The sequence below is a fragment of the Octodon degus genome, unplaced genomic scaffold, assembly GCF_000260255.1.
Source record: "Octodon degus isolate 3935 unplaced genomic scaffold, OctDeg1.0 scaffold00034, whole genome shotgun sequence".
Taxonomy (NCBI): Eukaryota; Metazoa; Chordata; class Mammalia; order Rodentia; family Octodontidae; genus Octodon; species Octodon degus.
Genome location: NW_004524610.1, coordinates 10,506,670 through 10,515,897, shown reverse-complemented (window position 1 = coordinate 10,515,897; position 9,228 = coordinate 10,506,670). Strand labels below are relative to the sequence as shown.

At 43.2% G+C, this 9,228-nt stretch overlaps 1 pseudogene; it reads right to left on the bottom strand.

Moving 5' to 3' along the window:
* Positions 1–8,422: 8,422 nt before the first annotated feature.
* On the bottom strand, positions 8,423–9,010 carry LOC101572518 (annotated as a pseudogene).
* Between the last annotated feature and the right edge of the window lie 218 nt (positions 9,011–9,228).

Below are 9,228 nucleotides of genomic sequence, written 5' to 3'. Positions count from 1 at the left end.
GGTGGATTCTTGCTAGTGCATCCTTCCCCTGAAGAGTTTATTATAGCTAACTGTGATGCTGGGAGGTGAATCTTGGCTGGAGCAGGTGGGATAGTGAAAGCTTCTAGCTCTCTCCCTTCTCCCTAGATCTCTGTTTAAGGCTCCTCTGCCATGGACAGTTCCTCTTCTGCCAGGCCCATCTGCCATGTCACCCTGCCTCAGAGCCAGCCAACTATGGACTGAAACCTCTGCAAACTGTCAGCCAATATAAATCTGTCTCTCCTTACAGCTGTGGGTGTCAGTTATTTTGTCCCAGCAACAAAGGAAGTAAGTAGGTCTGATGGCTTTGGGTTTCCATTGAGAAGAAATTCTGACTTGTTCTGAACGAAAAAGATCTTTAGAGGTTGGGAACACCATGATACAGGGAAGAACCAAGGTGATTTCCACATGTTTTCACCTCTCTGCATACTTCAGTACTTGAGTGAGATGTAGACTGGCTTCCAAAGGCCAAGAAGAGTAGACCAGCTCTTTCGAGGGTCATTAAGCTCCTGATGTTTCAGATGCTTTGTTATTTGTAAACAAAATCAAGGTCCTCTGGGGACTCAGTGTTCATATCCGTTGGGGTCATCAAAAACCCTCTAGTATCTGGCTTGGTCTGTGGCACATGCAATGTATTATATGGGACATGCCAGTACAGACTTAGCAAATGAGTATCTTAGTTTAATTTTTAAAACTAAAATTTTATATGTGTTGACTCAGTTGCTCTTCTCTCATGCTGTGTCAGCTCCGCCCCGGAAGTAGGCTGAGGCAGTGACCGAGACAGGGCATGGTGGTCTACACCTGTAACGCTGGCACTTGGGAGGCTGAAAACAAGGCGATTACTACAAGTTCAATCTACATAGTGCGACCCTGTAGCCCTTGTACTAAATACATTTAGAAAAGAAAAAAGAAAATGTGAGTTTAGCCAGAAAGGAAGCTCTGATCGAGCTGTGGAATGTAAAGATAGAGCTGAGAGCATCTCCATCCAGGAAGGAACAAGAGAATGGAAAGGATGGCCTGAGGGCATCACTGGAGGTGGCAGGACTCCACGTTTTGCAGCCTCAGAATGGCAAGGGCGAGGGACTTCGCTTTGAGGGGAAAGCCACAAAGCCCTACATTCCAGGTTCCAGAAAGGCGCTGGCATGGAGAATTTGTTCCTTGGAATCAGGGTCAGAGTGCTCAGTGGTCCAGGAACTCATCCCCTACAAACAAGACAGGAGAAAGCCTGGCCACTGCTCCAGCTGGCAGCAGAGCTTGTGGCTTTAGTCACTTGCAGAATGCAGGAGTTCTCAGGTTCAGAAGGCTTCCACCCAGATTTCAGAAGAAGGCCTGAGAGGCCAGGCAGTGTGCCCCTGGGTGGGTGGTGTGTGAAGCTGTGAGTGAGAAGCCTATTCAGTGGAAACCCCAGAGGTTTGGAAAAACCAGGAAAGTGGACCTAAAGGAAACAGCAAAGAGGGAGCAAAAGCTGGCCTACGAGAGAAGCCATGGGAGCTACCACCAGCAGTGCCATAATGGTGGAGCCACAGGGAGCTCACAATTTTCCACAGGTTGTTTTGAATGCTCCACAGAGAACTATGGGGCTTAATGTTTGCCCTGTTGGCTTTTGGACTTGTGTTGCTCCCAATGCTTTGTATTGTCCTGTTGTTTGTACCTTTTGGAATGGTAGTGTTTATCTTGTGTCTTTGAATGTTGGAAGTGTTTAACGTTTCATTGTACAGAGGCTCATCGCAAGGAGCTTGCTTCAGATCACGGAGGAGACTTGGGATTTGGACTTTTCAGCAATGCTGAAACTGCTGGGACTTTGGCAATTCTTGGAGATGGACTAAAATGTCTTTTGCAGAAAGAGATGTACACAAGTCTTTGGGGGTCCAGGGACAGAATGTTACGGTTTGTGTTTATTTGTCCCCCTTAAGTCTCATGCAGTCTTGGGGCGGCTTCTGGAGTTTGTGGTTGATTCTTGGTCCAATGCGGGGATTATGGGTGTGAGTGCCCTGGGCAGATACTCTGCATCACTATTTAAGGAGGGGAGAGGCTAACCAGTTGCCTGAGCTGCTGCCACTCCCTTTTGATCTCGCTGTCTACAGCCACAACGAATGGCTGCTCTCTGTGCCCTGTGCCACTCTGCCTTGGAGCCAGCTGAGTATGGACTGAAACCTCCACAAACTGGGAGCTAAATCCTTTCTCCATTTTTGGTGTTGGGTATTTTATCTGAACAATGAGAGAGGAGTAACTGAGACAAGTGTTGAATCCATAGCCCTATTTTCTATTTAAAATATCTAAGAAATTTAAATAATGCTAAACTAAATACTTTTTCAGGTTATGAAATAAACATTTCCACTACCTGAGAGGTCTTTTAAGAATGGCAGTAGCTTGATTCGGGATACCTCCTTCCTTTAATACTAATTATGACCTAAATGACATATAATTTTGTTCATTAAATGTAATCCCATTGCTTGCATTAATTTGTGGCTGTTTTATTCTTAATTTTGAGAATGAGTCATATTCGATATGTGTAGTTATATTTTTTTTAAATTTTCCAGTCTGCATTGTATCCTTTCATGTGCTTAGGCCCTAAGGTATTTATTTATTTTTTTTACTGTGTTTTGGGTAATCCATAGTTTGTTTTCAGATCTCATGCACATTTTTATATTACCTTGCATTTGAATGTTTCATGTAGAAGAACATAATTATTACCTTAGAATTTGATACATATATATGTATGTATGCATGCATGTGTGTTTGTTCATCCTTCTGTATTGTATAAATGGTAATTACAATTCCTACTACTGAGTGATTCAAAACCATCCGTGTGAGGGCTGCCAAAGGAATTCCAGGCTGGAATGCAGACATGACAAAAAAATTCTATGAGCAGAGATTATGTAACCCCCCTGAAGGAGGGGGCTCGGAGGGGCTTTGGACCTACATACACGTGGCAATGACCGGAACCTGTTCAACCAAGGACAAAAGGAGCTGTAGTAATTACTATATTCTAATTGGTAAGATTATTTCTCACAAAAGTGCTTACATATGGTTTAAAACTTCTAAAATATTTGTACCTTTATGCTTGGATTTATGAGAACAACAGAATGGGAACTGTGTAAGCCTTACTCCTCACAATTAGAATGAAGGTTCAAGATAAGCAAAAGAAGAAGGCGAGAATAACTACATAGTTTTGACTTAAAGTTAAATACAACCCTTCAAGCACCTGCAAGCAGGCCAGGGGCCGGGGGTTCAATCCCCCGGGGCCTGCCATGTGGGCCCGCTCCCAGGGCGCAATGAAATGGCAACTGAGACTGGGCGCGGTGGTGAGCGCCTGTAATCCCAGCTCTTGGGAGGCTGTAGACAGGCGGGCCACTACAAGTTGGATCTAGTAGTGAGACTCTTCCCTAAAAATAAAAAAAAAAAAGTTAAATACAACAGAATGAAATTATAAATATGCATGGATACAAATAGAAATATGTACAGATATGTAGGTATACCATTCTCAAAAATAGAACAATATGAGGCACAAAATAAGAAAATAGTTTCCCATCATACCAGAAAGTATAGCGTAACAGTTCCGAGTCCATGCTGACATATATACACTATGCATAAATTAGTAAGTTGAAGAGAAAGCACCCCTTCTTGAAGAAGGGCTTTAGATAACTTGTAGGTGCTTGTCCTTTTTGGAGAGAAGTGCGCTCTCCCCATGCCCCGCTTTCCTGGGGAAGGGATGCAAACGGGGGTAGCGTGGCATCGCTGTAGAGCCGCCGCCAAATACTTAGAAGCGAGCACACGCTGGACAAGCACTGAGCGCGCGGAGGGGCCACGCTTGCTTTTTGTAACAACTCACTCTCGAGAGAGCTAGCGTATTCCATACGACCAGTAACACTCTTCCTTCCTTCCTACAGAAACCCGCTCTCCCCAATAACCTAAGGGCATTGCGCCTTAGAAAGGTTCTCCACCTTGTGCATCACCTTCGTGGGGACCAAGCTGCAGGGTAGCAGCTCTTGGGGACTCACTGACACCGCGGCCAGGGCGCAGGGCCAGACAACGGCGTCCCCACAGCCTGCTCAGGGCAGGTGCTGTGCATCCTGTGCAGTGGGAACAGCGCGACACCGTATGGTTTTCCTCCCCAAAGCCATAGCTCCAGGCCACTCATGAGAACATCATCGGCCAACCCAGCAGTCGACAACAAAACCAGCGGTCAACAAACCCAGGGGGGAACACCCAGAAAAACACCTGAGCAGTAGCCCTCAAATGGCCAAAGTCATCAAAAACAAGGCAGTCTAAAAAACTGTTGGAGCCACAGCAGCCTGGGAAACTTGAGAACTAAAAAGAACCGGGTCTGCAGGGTCCTTGAGAAAGAAAAACGATGTCAGCCAAACACTGATGGAGTTTCAGGAATAAATAGCTTTGATTTAAAAATAAAGAATCTCAATATTGTTTTCCAAACTGTGACAAATGTCCCATATTAATAGCGAGTATTAAATCAGGGCAAATTAGGTGCAGGTCTCAGCGTATAGGAAATCCTGCGTGATATTTAAAACTTTTCTGTGAATTTTCACACTGTGCTAAACTTCAATAATTATTTGAGCTTTAAGAAAATGACTACTGTTCTCCAAATGTACAGCCCTCTACTTGTCTCACCTGAGAGGTGACAATAGCAGGAGCAGGTCCCCTACCACCCTGCTCTTGTCAGACAGCTCAGTCCTAGAGATCACATCACAGGAAAGAGAGAGGAATATTGAATTCCTGATGAAAACTTGCCACCCGAACACAAATATTCATGAGTGGGGACTGTTACGGTTTATATTAAGTACCGTGTTCCCTGACAACAGACCCAGGAAGACAAATTCCGAGTTCTGAAGAACGAAATAAACGTGTCTTCCAAAACTGAGCTCACAGAACAATGAGGCCCGCCACACTGCTCTCGGGATTTAATTGGAAAACAGAGTTACCAAGAAGGGAATCTGAACTGCGACTATAAATCTTAGTGAAAAGTCATCACCTGAACAGGTTTTTACTTCATTTGTTTTTTTGCCCTTTCGTCTATACCAAAATAACGAAATAAGAGGGAATTGGATATACTAGGACGTAAAGTAACCTGAAATCCCTATTTTTCTTTAAATTAAATCTGTAATTTTTCTACCTTTTTGATCCCAGTCTGTGAGATTCTTACTTGGGTGATATTTTCTCAGTAGATTAGTTTTTTTGCTGAGAAGTTCCTCTTCCAGGTTTTCTTGTCACTGCACCTGTGACCTTTTACTTTGAGTATGATTTCACTCCAAGTGCATAGTGTGAGCTCAGCTTGTGCAACAAGGATCCATTAGAGAAATGTAGCCTTCTGGGCTCTGTTGATGGCTCCTCAGGTGAGCAAAATGTGTCCTTCAGTTATTGGAGCACATGACTTCAAGAGGTCCCCTGGAGCGAGGCTCAGTCCCCCACGGCTCTCGCTGCCAGGCGTGTGTGCAGCTATGTCGTGTTTCTAGCGCTTGTGTCCCTCCCACTCTCACTTTCCCCAGAACCAGTTTGATGAAGAAGGATGAGTGTGCCTCAGTGTCCCAGAGCTGGGCTACTGGATGTCCCCAGCTTGACTCAGTCCAGTGGCACCAGCTGAAGAAAGATTGTAGCTGATAGATTTACATATAACATTTGTTAGGTTTTAAAAATCTGTTATCTAATAAGCTGACTTGAATTAGAGAAATACATATCCTAAGTAAAATCTACCAATGTGGATCATTTATAGTTAACATTAAATATTTAATTATACAATTCATACCACACGCATTATTTTATTTTCACTTCTGAAATTAAAAAGTGAGAGCTCAACCTTTCAAGGAATTGGCAATTTGTTGGCTTAATTTGTAATAGAAAACCACTGAAAGTCTTTGAATCTATTTTTAATCATGCTTGGGCCTGAATTGTGTTTTTTTTTTTTAATTTTATTTTAAAGAGAAGAAGAAAAGAATAGAAATAAAAGTTTAAAATGAGGGTATTAGGGGACTAACAATAGTTAATACATTGTGTATCATTGTCTTCGTAGATGTTTCTTTTAAGTTTTAAGATGTGATCACAGACACAAAGCCATCTTTGATTTTTCTTTCTGACATGAGGTATGACAAATGTGGGTATGAAAAGGAGAAAAGAACTATTAAAGTGGAATTCCCCTGCTATGGGGATATTTTGAGCAAGGATCTAAAAAATGTTGTAGAAAAGTCAGAGGAAAGCGCTACAGCTACTTCACAGAAGCACCACCTTTGGAGAGAAGAGCTAGAGAAAGTTTCAGAAGAGAGGGGCCTTTATCTCTGAACAATAGGAATGGTTTTGTGGAGGGTTTGAGTCTTGCAGCAAAAGAAATGCCCAAGCGAGGCTCCAAGGAGAGAGTGGGCGTTTTCAGGGCTCCACCTGGCAGACAGATTGGACAAGTCATGGATATACGGATCTAAGAGGAAGCCATGGGAGCTGACTTTTGAAGAAGTTGCCTGCTCTGCTACATTCGAATCCAGAGCCACCAGCAATCACAGTGGCATGACCTTGAAGTACAACCACAAAGAAGAAAAGCAAGCTAGTGCCTGGATGATCCAAGTTGCTTCCCCCAAATTGACATATCACATAGCAAGCATGGCTCTGTAAACCTTCTGGGACTAAAACTATTAAAGTTTCTTATCTTCTAGGCCAGGACTCTTATTGGCTTCTTTAGTAGTGAACAATGAGAAGAAAATTTTGGAAAATGAGTTTGATAGTAACTTAAATGGTCTCTAAAGTTTTTCTTCACTCAAAAGAATATTCATTCTATTTATTTATTTATTTTTAGATACTTGCATATATTTAATAATGAAACAATTTGTTAACAACAAAAATTAGAAAAATTCAGAGACCTCAGTGCTATGAAAGAGGAGACATTAAGCAAAAAAAGCAACTGACGGGCCGGGGAGATGGCTCAGTGGAATAAGTGCTTCCCTGGCAAGCGCAAGGGCATAAGTTCAATCACTGGTTCCACCAACAAACAAACAAACAAAAACAAAAAAAGCAACTGACTTGGAAGGCTGTATGATTCATGAAGTGAAGGCAAGTGTGGCCAAGACAGTATTATATACTCAAAAACAGAGGACTGCAAAAGTATCCACTTTTCTGGCTGCCTGTTAGGGGACAGCCTTACTGTCTGCTGCACAGAATAGAGGCAGTGAGCTGGAGAAAGGCAAGAGAGAAGAGCCAGATAGACCTTGGCAATCAGATGGAAGAGATGGTAGAACTATGGAGATCACTTTAAGGCCTTCTTCACTCTCTAAAGTCTACAATCGGAAGTGTTTAAGTATGTTAGTCAAATGTAATGACCACATAATGGGTGGCACTAGGCACAGTGACTGGCCAGTGGGAGAAGCAGGTTTATAAAACAAAAGGAATACCATGGACCCAGCTGTCACGGAGCTTGCAGCCTAAATGAGGAGATCCCAGACATGAAGCAACTACAAAGTGTATTTACAACATTACATACTAATAAATATCCATCTGAGCAACAAAGGAAAGCTAAGGGGTAATGTGGCAATAATCACTTGAAGTCCTTAGGTCAGTCATGGAATGCTTCCTAAAGGAAAAAAACGTTGGTCTTTTGATTACAATGTTACAATGTCTCTCTTTCTAGTACAGAATATACAACAGTATATCATGAAGAATGAATATGGAATTTATAATAAGCAAATTACTTTGATTAGGTAGAAATTTCAAGTAGGTCTAGTTAAGAAGTGAGGTCAATTTGGTGAAAGATGCTGCAATGTTTGACTTGGTCCCTACAATAAATGAACAGGGAATGATGTGTGTTTTTGGTAAGGATAAATGGCCACAGGTCCAGGACCAACTCCACAGCTCTCTAAGCCTGGCAGTCAACTGTAAGAGAGAGACACTCACAACAGGTCAAGACAGAAGTACTCAGCTTCCTTGGGCAGGTTGAAGGAGCTGCCTTGTGTAAGAGCTCTGGTGAAGTGACCATAGCCCCTTGAAGGCAACAAAGTTTAAAAGAAAACATGAGATTCCTAATCAGAGGATCATGTTCCAATGGCAAGCCAGAGTCGGCAATCTCTAGTGTTTGTACAGAATATCCTTGACGCCTGACTTACCCCTACTCCTAGCGGGGAGCAGAATGTGTATGCTTATGAAGTTATTTTTGAATTACTATGGCAATCAACTTTGAGCCTAACATTTTATAAATTGTAATGATGAAAATAGCCCTAGTCTATAGGGAAGGCCCATGTCCTGAAGAATGACAGGTCGAGATCAGCCCTGGTTCTCCCTGGTTGTTAAGTGGAAAGGCAAATGTCACACCTTAAAGAGGCTGTACTCAGCCAAAGCAAGTAAGACTCTACTTTAAAACCTATTGAGAAAAAACTGTTCCAAGAATGGTGGGAGAAAAGTTTGGACCAGATGTTCAGCAGCAACCAGAGTCAGATCCTGTGTCCTGAGTGTTCTGCTGGCAGGCACTAGGTCTGGCTGATGTTGAAATGGACCGCTGGAGCCCAGTCTTGATACCATTTGCTGCATTGTGAACATCAAATAAACCCTGATGGATCTTCCTGTAGGTTTCTTTGGCAGCCTTGATGAACGCCTCTTCCACACTGCAGGCGGTTTTGGCTGAAGTCTTCTTGAAAATCAATCCATGCTCCCAAGCAAAGGCCTCCCCTTCCTCTCTCTTCCCATCCCTGCGGGACTCTAGATCACTCTGATTCCCAATGAGCATGACGACTAGGTCAGAGCCTGAGTGCTGACGGGCATCCTCTAACCATGAGGTCAAGTGGTTGAAGGTGTTATCCCTTGTAATGTGGTACACCAGGGGTGCTCCCTCTGCTCCCTTGTAGTGGGAACGGGCGATAGAAGGGAAGGATTCTGCCCCAGCCATATCCTAAATTTGTAATTTGACCTGTTTTCCATCAGTGTTGACCATACCGGCTCTGAATTCCACAGCTATTGAGAGGTCATGGATGGGCTGGACCCGCTTCTCTGTAAACTGCAGGAGGAGACAGGCGTTCTCCACTCTTGAAGGAGAGCAATTTGTGTCATGAAAGGTGACTGCCTTGGGAACTTCCCCACTTCTTGAATATTCATTATATTTAGACGCTATGTGTTAGCTTCAAGACTTTACTTTTGAAGTCAAGCTCTCTGCTTGTGAGACAGGGAATCTTGTTATGCATCAGTTCTGCTCACTTTTCAGGAAAGTAGCTAGAAAGAGTCTAGCAG